A 13,295-nucleotide genomic window follows, 5' to 3' on the forward strand; every position below is an offset into this window, starting at 1 on the left:
GAAGCAGGTACAAGGACCATGCCATAACCTATTCCTGCAGGCTTGGTAACGTCCCACTCTGTCCTTGGGCCCTCCAATGGGCACTTTGCATGCTGAGTCTGCTCAGAGGCAGGAGCATGATCTTTTGGCAGGGGTGGCCACACTTCTGGGGGGGATCAGGCGCCCAGTCCTCTGAAAATGGAGGCTGCCAGGCAGCTCTGCCACTAGCCTTGCTCCGACCAGGGCTCAGAACCTGGAATCTTAACTGTCTTCGTATTTCTAAGATCTTAATGTTAAGCAACCCTCTGGAATAGATTTAGATAGGGATATTCAAAGTCCTTGTGTAGCTACTTCTGGAGTGTGGGTCCCTGATTAGGTTTTTCTAGTTGCTATCTAACTGCCCCTAACACACATATACAGACAGACACTCACACTAACACACACACACTACATAGAGAAAGATGCTTTAGAATGAATCGTCACCCAAAGAGTAGGACACCATTCTGGATTTTTTAAGACGCTCCCTCTCCCCTTGATCGCATTGAGGGGGAAAGTAGATGATGAACAATGGAGTCTTTGAGCCAATCAGGGGAAGCCCTGTGATGTGAGGGACCCTTGTCCTAGGGTCCTTGGAGAGGCGCCAGGTATCCCTAAATCCATTGAATCATAAGGAAAACAAGTTGTATCACGGCATATGTACGTTCGAGGTGTGGGGGGTGGGGAGGTGGCAGCTTCTATCAGATTCTCAGATTTTCCTGAGACCCAGAGGTGTTAAGAATCTCTGAACTAGGCACGGTTGCGGGGAGGAGGTGTAAAGAAGCAATCTGCGTGGAGATAGCCTGGGGAAGCTTTAGCAGTTTCCTCGTAGAGTCGGATCTAACGGTCCATGACTGGGGCTCTGCAAAGAACATTTCAAAATAATCATGGGGGGCGGGGTGGTCAGAGAGTGGATTAAACCTTGAGCTTTTCGGAAGCACTGGCGCTTTGGGAATATGTTTCTTTTTAATTTTTGGAAGCTTCAAATTGTAGTAAAAACCACATGCTGTAAAATTTACCGTCTTAACCATTTTTAAGAGCACAATTCAGCAGTGTTAAATATATTCGCATCGCTGTGCAACAGATTCCCAGAACTTTTTCATCTCCCCAAATCATCGAACAACTCCCTCTCCACCCCCTCCCCGCAGCCCTTGGCAACCACTCTTCTGCTTGCAGCTCTGCGAATCTGACTACACCAGGGACCTCATCTAAGGGGAGTCATGCGGTGTTTGTCCCGTTGTAACTGGCTTATTTCACTTAACGTCACGTTTTTAAGGTGTACCCATGTCATAGCAGGTGCCAGAAGCTGAATGATATTCCACTGTATGGCTAAACCACATTGTGTTTATCTATTCATCCGGCGGTGGACATTTGGGTTGCTGTCGCTTCTTGGCTACTGTGAATAATGCCGCTATGTACATGGGTGTGAGAAATATCTCTTCGAGTCTCTGCTTTCAATTCTTTTGGATAAATACCCAGAAGTGGAATTGCTGGATCATATGGCTGTTCTATTTTTAATTTTTTGAGGAACCACCATACTGTTTCCATAGTGGTAGAAGCAATAGCGTTTTTAGCTGAACCTAGAGCAGGGTCACTCAGAGTAAGGCACAGAAATTCTGGTGTCTTTCTAAAAACAGCTTTTTCTCGGGGCACTGTGATGGCTCAGTGGGTTAAGAGTCTGCCTTTGGCTCAGGTTGTGATTCCAGGGATCAAGTCCCCCCATGGGGCTCTCTGCTCAGCGGGGAGCCTGCTTTTCCCTCTCCCACTCCCCCTGCTTGTGTTCCCTCTCTCGCGGTCTCTCTCTGTCAAATAAAATCTTTAAAAAAAATTTAAAACTATCCTTTTCTTTTCTTTCTATGGTATGTGAAGGCAGTATGGAACAGTGGCTAGGGGCAGTTAGAGAGAGCCGAGTTCGAATTTCAACTCTTCTACTAACCGGCTCTGTGACGATCTCTTTACTGCATTAGCTACTTAGCTATGAAATGGTAATAGCAGTCCTCGGGATGCAGGACTGTCCTAAGGATTAAATAGGATCAAGTACAGGTCGCTAAGGATCTAGAGACCCAGAGCAGCTGGTTCTCTTGTTCAGGAAAACACATCGCTGTTTTCATGAAGAAGAATCAGAGCCAGGCAGCATCTGGAACAGAGAGGCTGGGACAAAGGGAGATGACTTGCTCTGGGAACAAAGTCGTAAGAATTCCACAGGCAGGCTAAGGCTCTCCCAGGATGGACGGAATCACACACCTTTGGCAACAGGGTCAGAATTCAACTTCCCACACTCCTTCTGGGGTGCCTGGAAGTCTCCCTTTGCCACATATCTCTCCAGACCTCACAACTCACACCTCCAGGAGTGGGAGCATTCTCCAGGCGGCCAGGAGAAGGTTCCCCAGAGGCCTGACGGGTCCCGGGACCTCCCCAAGGGCAGGGAGGGCAGACCTCTAAGTCACCCTGAGCAGTGTGGTGGCTGACTGATAGTCCCACCTTGCCTGGCCTGACGCCCCGTGGCTGCCTCTTGAGTTAGGCACGTGGGGTGTGGGCATCAGAGACTCTCACCAGGACTCACATCCCAAATTGGTGCCTATGTGTGTGCGTGTGACAGAGAGAGAGAGAGCAAGAGACGGAGAGAAGGTGTGGCACCCCCATCTCGTCTCAGCAGAAAGCCAACAAAATACCCCTCCTTCTCTTTTGACAATTCTTCACAGAGCCTTTTCCTTCCCGGAAGGTTTTATTGAAGATGGGAGCGTGTCCCCGAGCATCTCTTCTGCCTGCTCCCCACCTCCAAGGACAAGAGAAAACCAAGAAGATGAAAAGGAAAAACAAGAGAGAGAGGAAAAAGGAAGAGACAGGGAAAGAAGAATCCATTCCCTCCTCTCAGTCAAGGTCAACAACCTTGACTTTCTGGGCGGCTCTGGCCATTGCTGCCTCCAGCCTTGAACTAGCTCTCCGAAGGTTCAAGTCCCCAGAGCCAGGTCCGGGGCGCCTCTCTCTGCATCTTTAGGGGTGATTAAGTAGGCAGCCGGTAGGCAGCAAATAACTCAAGAGAGGAGCAGGAAGTATTTTGATGAATTGAACATTTGTTTTCAGAACAGACTGGTGATCAGGTAAACACTCTAAGTGTTCATGAGTGGGCAGAGCTACCAAATTATAGAAAACACTGCCTGTGCGCTCCGTGGGCCCGTTCTCAGCCTCATCACCGATTCCTTCCACACTCCTCCTAAGCATTACTTTCTTGTCAACAACAGTCAGCCCGGAGGAGGAGCCTGAAGATCCTAGGAGTGCGTGCTCTCCAAACAAGTTGTTTTTCATCAGAAAATTGGAGACTTTTCCTTGAAAAACAACGGCCTATGGCACCGATTAGGCAGTGGGATGGGGGTTCTTCTTGAAGGCAGCGACTCTGAGGGAAGGCCCTCTGCGCAGCACACAGAGCACACAGACACCCGCTCAAATGTACAGAGAGCCCTGGGTCGACTCTCAGGGGCGGGGGGCTGGGCCTCTCAGGAGCGCTAGCTCCTCACTATAAACAGTGTCCGAAGTCGGAGCCACTTTACTCCTTGTCGCCTCCAATCTTGACGTCAGAGCCTGATCAAAACTCTCTCCTTAGCTTTCCACCCAGCAACTGGGGACTTCTAGAAGATGAGCCTTCTGATTTGCCCATTTTTGGAAAGATACATGTACAAGGCTGCTCACTGGTACGTTGTTCTTTACAAAAAGCTGGAAGCGTCCGAAACGGATGTGAAGTGATCCGAAGTCCTTCCATACGTGCCCCTAGAGAAAGATCTGTGAGCCCCACTGCCGGCTGGAGAAAGTTTGGTGCAGACCACTGTGTGACTACACAGTCCCGGTGTTAGCTGGGTTTCCCCTCGTAGCAGAGCTACAGACAAGAATCTGCCTGCAGGTCATTATGTGGGAGGTGACTTGGGAAGCACGGTGAGGGAAGAGAGGACTGAGCCAGGGTGGGGAGGTCAGGTCAACAAAGGGCAGGTCAGCGAGCAGGTTCCCACTGGGGCAATTGGGGCTCAGTCCCATGGGGACCCACTGAGAATGCGTGTGGAACAAGCATCAGGATCCAGCTACCAAGGGGCAAGGAGGCTGGGGTACTTATCTATCACCTCCGGCCACTCATTCATGTCTCAGGGCCTCCAGCCAGCCCCAAGGGCCACTGAGCACCTCCTTGGCCAGAAAGTATGCTCATGCAGAGAGATCCAGAAGGAGGTAGGCTTTGAGCCCAATGTCTGTAGGTGCCTCTCGAGGTGGGTGGGGGTGATCCGGGGAATGTGAGTGGTCCAGCGGCATCTACTGTGGTCCTATTTATGTATTAAAAAAAATCCAAATTTATAGAGATCATATATATGCTTGGGAAAACTCTAGGGATGTAGGCCTGGAGACCTAGGGCATATACTGCCCAAGGGTACATCGCACCTTGAATCCTTCTGTGCGGGCGGGGGCTGTCTGGGTGGCTCAGTCAGCGAAGCATCTGCTTTCAGTTTAGGTCAAGATCCCAGGGTCCTGGGATCGATCTCCGCATTGAGGTCCTTGCTCAGTGGGGAGCCTACTACTCTCTCTCCCTCTGCCCCTTATCCCACGCATTCTCTCTTTCTCTTTCTCTCAAATACATAAATAAATAAATAAAATCTTTAAAAAAAAATAGAACCCTTCTGTTGCATTTGTTTTTGTTAAAAACAAAAACAAACAGATCCACATCTGACTGAAATAATTCAAAACCTGATTAATCATTTTAAAACCACTCTGTACAGCAGCTAAAGCCCTGACTTAGTGCTTCTGCTTTCCTTGAGTCTCTTTCAGGATCAAACAATAATTCCTCACATGTCTTATGTGCTGTCTGTACACCAAGCGCAGTGCAAGCCTTTTCACGTGCCCAGTGACACCCCTGGGAAGTGGGAACTGAAGTTCCAACTTTATTATTTTTTTTAAAGATTATATTTATTTGTTTGAGAGAGGAGAGACACAGAGAGTCTGAAAGAGCACATGTGTGCACAAGCAGGGAAGGGACAGAGGCAGAGGGAGAAGCAGATCCCCCCCGCTGATCAGGGAGCCAAAGAGGGGCTCGATCCCATGACCCTGAGATCCTGACCTGAGTCAAAGGCAGATGCTTCATCAACTGAGCCCCTGAGGCGCCTGTGAAATTTCAGCTTTAGAGATGGGGACACCAAGGCTTAAAGAACCTAGCTTTCATTTGCTTAAGGTCATACAATGAGAGTGTACTTCCATGCGTGGAATCAGAATTTGAACCAGACCTGCCTGTCTCCTGAGCCTGTGTCCGCAGGCACCATGAAACTTCCAGAGGTTCTCCTCCTATCTTCTCTTTCATTCTTCAGGCCAACTGCTTTCCAGGCCCTACCCAGTGTTTTAGGAGCTTCTGGTCCCTGTCAGCCTTTTCCCAGCTGCTGTGCCCCAGACACAATGGAGAGAATGGAGGGTGGGGGTAGGGTGGGGTCAGTGCTTGGAATGGAGCCATTTCCCTCTGGTATGGGCTCAGTCGTGTCCTCCCCCCCTCCAAAATATATGTTGAAGTCTGAACCCTCCCAGACCCCAGAATGCTATTTGGAAGGGAGGGTCTTTACCAAGGTCATTGAGTTTAAAATGAGGTCAGGCGGGTAGGCCCTAATCCTGTGTGACAAGTGTCATTGCAGAAAAGGGGAAATTTGACCTTGGACTTGTAGCCCCCAGTACAGGGGGACAGTACACTTCTACTGTTTATGCCTCTCAGTTCCCAGTACTTTGTTCCGGCAGCCCCGGAAAACAAATCTGCCCTTTTTCAAAGCTGTCACTCCTTGTCACTCTCCATTCCAGCAAGTATGAGCCTCCCACCCCAATGCAGGAATCTAGGGAAAGAGGGGTGAAGGCACTCTGTATAGCACTGGGAGTCCTCACCCCACCTCTGACTTTTCCCCCCAAGTGGGCTGAAGTGTCTTGTTGCTGCTAAGAGAACATCTAGAAACGAATAGCTCTGGCCAAAGGCTTCCAGAATCACATAATACTTCTTCCTGGCTTTGATGGCTGAATGAAGGAATGAGTGAATGAATGAAGTCATAAATCTCTAATGCCTTTGGCCTGACTCCAACTAGAAGCATGTCTGCTTACGAAATTTTGGCCCGCAAACTCTGGTGGAAAGCTAAGCACCAGAAAAAAATGGATATCCTCTCTGCTGCCAAAAACAGGTGAAGTGAGTGATGGTCCCTTTGGATTAGTGAACAAATGGGTTCAAGGTCAGGCTCCAACCTGTTCACAAAGTGATGCATGTCTGCGTTTCCCTTACTCCTCTTCCCCTCCTTATTGCAAACCTTTTTTTTTTTTTTTAAATATTTTATTTATTTATTTGACAGACAGAGATTACAAGCAGGCAGAGAGGCAGGCAGAGAGAGAGGGGGAAGCAGGCTCCCCGCCGAGCAGAGAGCCCGATGTGGGGCTCCATCCCAGGACCCTGGGATCATGACCCGAGCCGAAGGCAGAGGCTTTAACCCACTGAGCTACCCAGGTGCCCCGCAAACCTTTTTTAAAGGGTAACATACATAAAATATACACCTCCTGGGTGTAGAAGTGTAACATACATGTAGTAAGTGTATAGCTCAATGAGTTTTTACTAAGTAAATTCAGGTGTCAGCCAGCACAGAGATCAAGATCTAGAACATTACCACCCCCCTCGGATGCCCCCTTCCCACCTCCCATTCCACAGGTTACCAGGCATCTCTCTGGGAGGGGAGTTGCTGGCTCATAGGGTGAGCCCCTATTCAGCTACAGTGGTTACTGCTCAGTTTTCCATAAAGACTGTGTACTTGACTTCTCCTTCCTTTTGATAATCATCCCATTCCTCCCTCACTCACCTCTGCCTTTCTTAAAGCTCTTCCTTTTCTTATTTCAAAGCCAGTCACCCAAGCATGGGGAGAGGGGCCTCCTTGGAGCTTAGCAAAGGCGACTGCATTCCCCTTTGCCTGTGTCTGTGTTCTGTTATGGTCTCCAAGTGCCACGAATGTCGCATGTCGCTGCCCCAACACAGATGGGCCCCAGCAGGTAGCTGTGCGTGTGTATAAGGAATGCGGTTTCTGTATGCTGGCCTTGCCTGGTCTGCCTACCTTGCAGAATGATTTTCCATTACATAAGGCTCTGCAAAAGGCCTTGAGTTGCGAGAGGAAAGGCCCCGCACAAAATGCAAACTAACAAAAGCACTGATATCAAAGAATGGGGGAAATCCATCATGCCCTTGTCACTGGAAGGGGCCCGTTATCTGACGGTTGCTGGCAGATTCGTCCCTACTTTACCTAAAAGGCAGGATCTGCAGGCTAGAAACAGCCTCCTGGCCCTCAGCCTGGCCAAACACTCAATAATTTGCCTATCAATTAAGCCCAAGAAGCGGGGGTTGGGGGGTGGGGGGGTGAGCTAGAGAGAGGGAGAAAGGCAGGTAGTCAAGCAAACAGGTCTGGTTTGTGGCAAAGCCTCTTGGATCAACCTTATTCTAGCTCTTCGAAATGACTCACTTAGAAGTGTTCAGTTTGGGGGAGGGGGCTGGCTGGCTCAGTCCGTAAAGCAGCTGACCCTTGATTTTTGGCTTGGATCATGATCCTGGGGTCCTGGGATGGAGCCCCAGATCTGGCTTTGTTCAGCAGGGAGTCTGCTTGAGGATTCTCTTTCCCTCTCTCTCCCCCTCTGCCCTACCCTCCCCCCAAATAGATAAATAAATAAATAAATAAATAAATAAATCTTATAAAAAGAGATAAAGAATTGTTTGTGCATCCATGAAATGGGCCTAATTGAGCCAAAGAGTACTCAGAGTATTCAGCTTATACTTTATAGAGATTCTTAAAGACTTTATAGAGATTCTTTAAGACCAATTGCATAAAAAGCATAAAGCACTTGGCAGTTGCAGACTGCAAGGGGGCAAAATCGAGATGCTTAGGACAGATGTCACAGTGGCACCTGTGGCCCAGGCAGGTGGTAATGATGGATACACAGGCAGGTGGAGGAGGGGACTGTGTTGCACAAGCAGGGGGCATTTTTAACATAGAATACAGTGTGACAGGTGCCCCCCCTCTGCAGAAGGAAGACCGTCTCATCAGAAACAGTCTCAGCAGCCATCGTCTGGGCCCTGCCCACACCTCCCTGCCCACCCGGAGGCCACCTGCAGATAGCTCCTGGACACAGTGACTGCCCTGGGACGGTCCCTAGTGCAGAGCAGGGCAAAACTGTCGGGAGCTCAACGCCCTAGTGTCAACTCCTGATCAACGAGAGAAGGAAGTGGGGGTGTGAACAGCGCAGGTTCACTACCCTTCTGCCGACAACTCTAGAGCCGGGACCCCCACCCTGAGAGTCTCCCAGGGGCTTCGACACACTCAAGTCCCAGATGTCTACCCGCTCCTTGACACACCCCTTATGGGTTTCCTTCCCCTCCCTGTGTCACTTGTGCCCTTGACTGCACTGCCGGGGGTCATCTCATCCCCCCAAAGGACCTACACCCAAGTCTTCATTGTAGGCTCTGCTTTTAGGGGACACTCAGATTAATTCCAAGGCCCCCCCCCTTCCCCTGTGCACCCCTTCCTAGTCCCGGCTGTCTTAGCTGTCGTCTGTTCTCTCCTGCATCCCCCACCCAGCCTAAGTCACCTCTTGCTGTGCCGGGTTCTCTCCACTGCACCCACCCCCCATTCACCATCATTACAATGAAAGAGTTTCTCTGTAACTTAAGGAAACGGGGAAGTCTACCTTCAGATCCCCCCTCCTAGAGAAGAAGGAATCTAGACCATCCCCTCCCTCAAATCTGGGTGGGCTCTGTGACTTCTTTGACTAATAGAATATGGGGAAAGGAACACTGGGCCATAGAAGCCTGGAAACTTCCATTCCCTGTCTCTTGGAACCCTTACTCTTATAGCTCCCAGGTAAGAAGTCCCACTCTCCTAGACACACCATGTGGAGAGGGCCTGAAGCAGTACAACGAGGGAGAGCAGCCTGGGAAGCCCCACCTTGTGCCCTTTCCCGCTGAGGCACCAGATGTGGTCCACTTTGACCCTCCAGACCAGCCAGGCTGCTAGCAAATACCACGGAGTGATCGTGGCAGATACCAAGAGAAGGAAAAGAATCACCCTACTGAGCCCTGACAAAATTCTGCACCCCAAAGTTGTGCTATATATTTAAAATCGTCTTCTAAAGCTACTAGATTTGGGGGGGGGGGTCATTGATGAGGCAGCAGTAGACACCAGGAATTGCAGGCATTGAGGAAACTGATAATGACTGAAAGAGAAGAGGAAGGGAGAGGAGGAAGGGGTGCAGAGAGAAGCCGGGGAAGAAAGGCAGTTCATGGTTGTTCCCACGAGGCTGTAATGGGGCTGATTAAAGGGGCAGACACCTGCAATGTTCATACCCCCATTCTGAGGACAGCCAGGTCCCTTTTGTATAAGTTACCCCCTATTCTGTGTCATTAAACTACATTATCCTGTTAGCACTGATTGGCTCGGGAATCCACACCCTGGGAAAGACAGAAGGTACCCTGGTTTGAGAACACTGTCCAGCCTGAGCAAGGCCAGTGGGTCCAAGCTGGACGGCGAGAAGCCCAGCGGATCACATTGGCCCACTGGATCCAACTGGACAACTTGAGAGGAAGTGGTAGGAAGCAAGAGAAGCTGGGTCTCAAGAAGGAGGTAGCCTGAGAGTCTGGAAGAGCCGACGACATGCCTGATGACCAGTCTGCCTCTGGCTGCTGACATTTCCAGAACCCAGGCAGGAGCTTTTGCTTTCGCTCAGCCCTCCAGGTGTTTCTAGAAACCCTAGCACCTGTGCTAGCCTCATTGCATCTTTGCGTTTGATAACTTGGAAGAGCCTAAGAGGATGACAAAATCAAGTGAGCAGCGTGTCTGCACACATATGCCTCAGAAGTGCATTTGTGTGTCCGCGGGTTGTGGGTGCGAGCATGTGAGTGAGCAGTTCAACTCGGATCTCTGGCCTTGAACCTAGGAAATTAAATACGATGCCCTATTTCCTCTTAGAAAAGAGATTTTCCTTACAATTTCCCCTGTGGTGGGGTAAAGAGCTGGCTGCTGTTGTTAATTGAAGGGTGAGGGATAAGACAGTGGTTTTAAATATATTTTTAAGCCTCACAGCCTTTGTTTCAAACCGAATGTTAGTGAGAAGCCAATAAAGCAAGTCCTATAAAAGCCACGATGCTCCCGTTTGGGTGGGGGAAGGGAGGCAGACACACAGTGCCTAATCATGGGCACCTTTGGCTTTGAGGGAGTCCCAGGGGGTTCCTAAGACTCAGTAGAGTTCAGAGGGAGGGAAGAGTGCCCTGGATGAAACTGTAATTCCTGGATTCTAGGCCCCTCTCTGTCACAGACTCTATGACCCAATCTCTCTGAACCTTAGCTTTCTCAATTTTTTTTTTTAAGATTTTATTTATTTGACAGACAGAATGAGAGAGAGAAAGCATGAGAAGAGGGAGGGTTAGAGGGAGAAGCAGACTCCCCCCAAGCAGGGAGCCCAATGCGGGCTCGATACCGGACCTCCAGGATCATGACCTAAGCCAAACACCATCGCTTAACCAACTGAGCCACACTGGTGTAACCCCCTCCCCCGCTTTCTCAACTTTTAAACGGGGACTGTACCCATTAGGATGCTCTCAGCAGAGTACCCAACAAAAGTAAGCTAAACAATAAGAGTATATTAATATCTCACATACAAGAAACTCAGAGGCAGTCTGAGTTTAGTGGCCAAAGAGGTCATCAAGGACCCAGGCCCTTTCTACCTTTCTGTTCTGTCATCTCCTCATGGTCACAAAACGGCTGCTGCTGCTCTAACACCTCATATCTTTACAGCAGCTTTCAAAGGCAGAAAGAACATGGTGTGTGAGGGTGGCTGCAGTCTCCTGAGTCATTTCTTTCTTTTCAGGAAGAAAAATATTTCTGAAAAATCCCACAACCAGGACTGTCATTAGGTTCTATTGGCCAGGGCATGCATGTCCCTAAAATAAGTCATCGGAGAGTGAGGTTTGTCCCATACCCGGCTTAGGGTAATTATGGATCATCTCCTGGGATTGAGCCCACCTTCCATGAACACCCTGCCATCTGACAGCAGAGCAAAACTGGGCTTTTGTAAGCCAACAACAAGGGAACTAGCTATTGGCAAGCCCAAGGAGATGCACATGTCTGGGTGGCATCTCTTACATTTTTTGCAGCTGTAAAGGGCCCAACTTTACAGGGAAAATGGGTCAACTAAAAGGGCTAAAGGACACTCGGAATCAAAGTTGTGCCCTAAGGTATTGGGCAGTGGGGCTTACCTCACACAGGTGAGCGTGTTATTACTGCTGGCCGAGAACCTCTGCTTTCCTCAGTGACATGGACTCTGCCCCTCAGGACCAGGCTGCAGGGAGAGAAGATGTGACCCAAGCTGAGAATGTAACTCACAGCCCTGGTTCTCTTCCTCATAGGCAACCTGCACCCTCCCAACTAGGTCTGTCCTCGTGCCTAGGCACAGCAGCCCTTCATAAATACCTTGTACTCATCAGCAAATGCTTCCTTGCTAAGACGTCGACAAATATTAGAAAAGCTGTGGCCACTTCGGAGCACTGATTTTTTTTACCCCCACCCCCTGGCCACAAGACATTGGTCTCCAATTTGTGAATCCAACCTGTTTTGGAATGGTTTGAGAAAACAACTCCTATATGGGGTGCTGGGTGGCTTGGCTGATCAAGCATCCGACTCTTGGTTACGGCTCAGGTCATGATCTCATGGGTTGTAGGATCCAGCCTTGCCTTGGGCTCCGCATTCAACGGGGAGTCTGCTTGGGATTCTCTCCCTCTGCCCCACCTTCTCTAAAATAAATAAACTTTTTAAAAATGATAAAACCATGGGGCACCTGGGTGGCTTGGTGGGTTAAAGCCTCTGCCTTCAGCTCAGGTCATGATCCCAGGGTCCTGGGATCGAGCCCCGCATCGGGCTCTCTGCTCAGTGGGGAGCCTGCTTCCTCCCCTCTCTCTGCTTGCCTCTCTGCCTACTTGTGATTTCTCTCTCTCTGTCAAATAAATAAAATATTTTAAAAAATGATAAAACCAGTATGTATAGTTCTTATGACAAAGGACCCAAGTGCTAGACCCGAATTTACCAGTGAGAAAGCACTGAGGTCCATGGTGGCTATTGATGTGGGGAGGTGGGAATTCACAGCTGATTAAGGTTTTATAGAGGATCTGGGGTGGGATTTTAGGCTGTTGCCAATTGACCTAAGGCAGTTTGGTCTTGCAAAAATGAGAAGGTTCTTTTTGGTAGGTCTCTGTAGCCTTCAGTAATTAGAGGTGGGCCAGGGCCTTGGGCCCCTCCCCCACAGTGCCACTAGGTGACTCCTAAGCGAAGTCCTCCACCACGTCCTCCCCCACGCTCCATGCTCTGAGCCAGCTGTGTGAAGCAATCTTGTGCGGGAAATTCCGTCAAGCTCCAGCCCTTGGTCTTTTTAAGAGTTCCAACAGCCAGCGCCTAGCAGAAAATCTGCCTGAGGCAAACACGAGGGGATTCTTGCAGCGGGATCCTCTAACTTTCTGGTCCAACTCCAGGGGCCCAAAATCCACCCAACCAACAGCTGGATGCACACAGGGTCCCTTAGGAATCATGCCCACGGGGACATTTGTATGAGAACCACCCACAGGCGTGCCAGACTGTCCACGTCTGCACCTGCCCGCACTGGAATGCAGCTCCCCTTTCTAGCCAATACACCCTTCTAGAAAACCACTGCCTTCACTAGTGAGAACCCATTTCTAAGGCTCTCGAGGCTACCAAACAAGACCTCTGGAGCTGACCGAAGCCCAGGTCCTGGGGGGCTCCAGGAGCGTGGACTTGTGATAAAATGCTAACTGACCACTTCCTAAATGCGCCTCCCCAGTTAGGTCCACCACCGTGTCCTAAAGTCCGCGAAACCTTAGACTTACCTATGACGTGCCAATGACCCCCACGGAACTGACTTTACATTATGCCCGTAACCACTGTGCGTTTCCGGAACGCAAACAAGGCCAAAGCACCTCCGACCACGCAGCGCCCCCTGTGGTGAAGTTTGGAACCTCCCAATTAGAGGGGCAAACGTGCGCCTGGTTCAGCCGGCAGGTTCTTTCCAGATTACAAAGTGTTTTATAGCAAAACAGTGGCCAGAAGGAGGGGCTTCCTGACCTTCCACCTCAATTAGGGCAGTTCCGCTTCCTTGTAAACTCGCACTGGCCCACCAGACTGGACGGCCGTTAACACTTTGTAAACCTCTGTGATGGGTGCTGGAGGGAAGCCGAAAGGGAGGGCAGTAAGAGG

General features: G+C 49.9%; 1 long non-coding RNA gene across 1 annotated transcript in view; it reads right to left on the reverse strand.

Annotated features, from left to right (window-relative positions):
• The window catches only part of LOC132007715 (uncharacterized), a 24,030-nt gene extending 10,958 nt beyond the window's left edge, over positions 1–13,072 (reverse strand). Inside the window, exons 1-2 of the long non-coding RNA XR_009401419.1 lie at positions 12,929–13,072; positions 11,291–11,373 (exon numbers count right to left, since the gene is read on the reverse strand). This is a non-coding gene — a long non-coding RNA (uncharacterized LOC132007715). The remainder of the gene's footprint in view (positions 1–11,290; positions 11,374–12,928) is intronic.
• Between the last annotated feature and the right edge of the window lie 223 nt (positions 13,073–13,295).

This window comes from Mustela nigripes, chromosome X (genome assembly GCF_022355385.1).
Source record: "Mustela nigripes isolate SB6536 chromosome X, MUSNIG.SB6536, whole genome shotgun sequence".
Lineage (NCBI taxonomy): Eukaryota > Metazoa > Chordata > Mammalia > Carnivora > Mustelidae > Mustela > Mustela nigripes.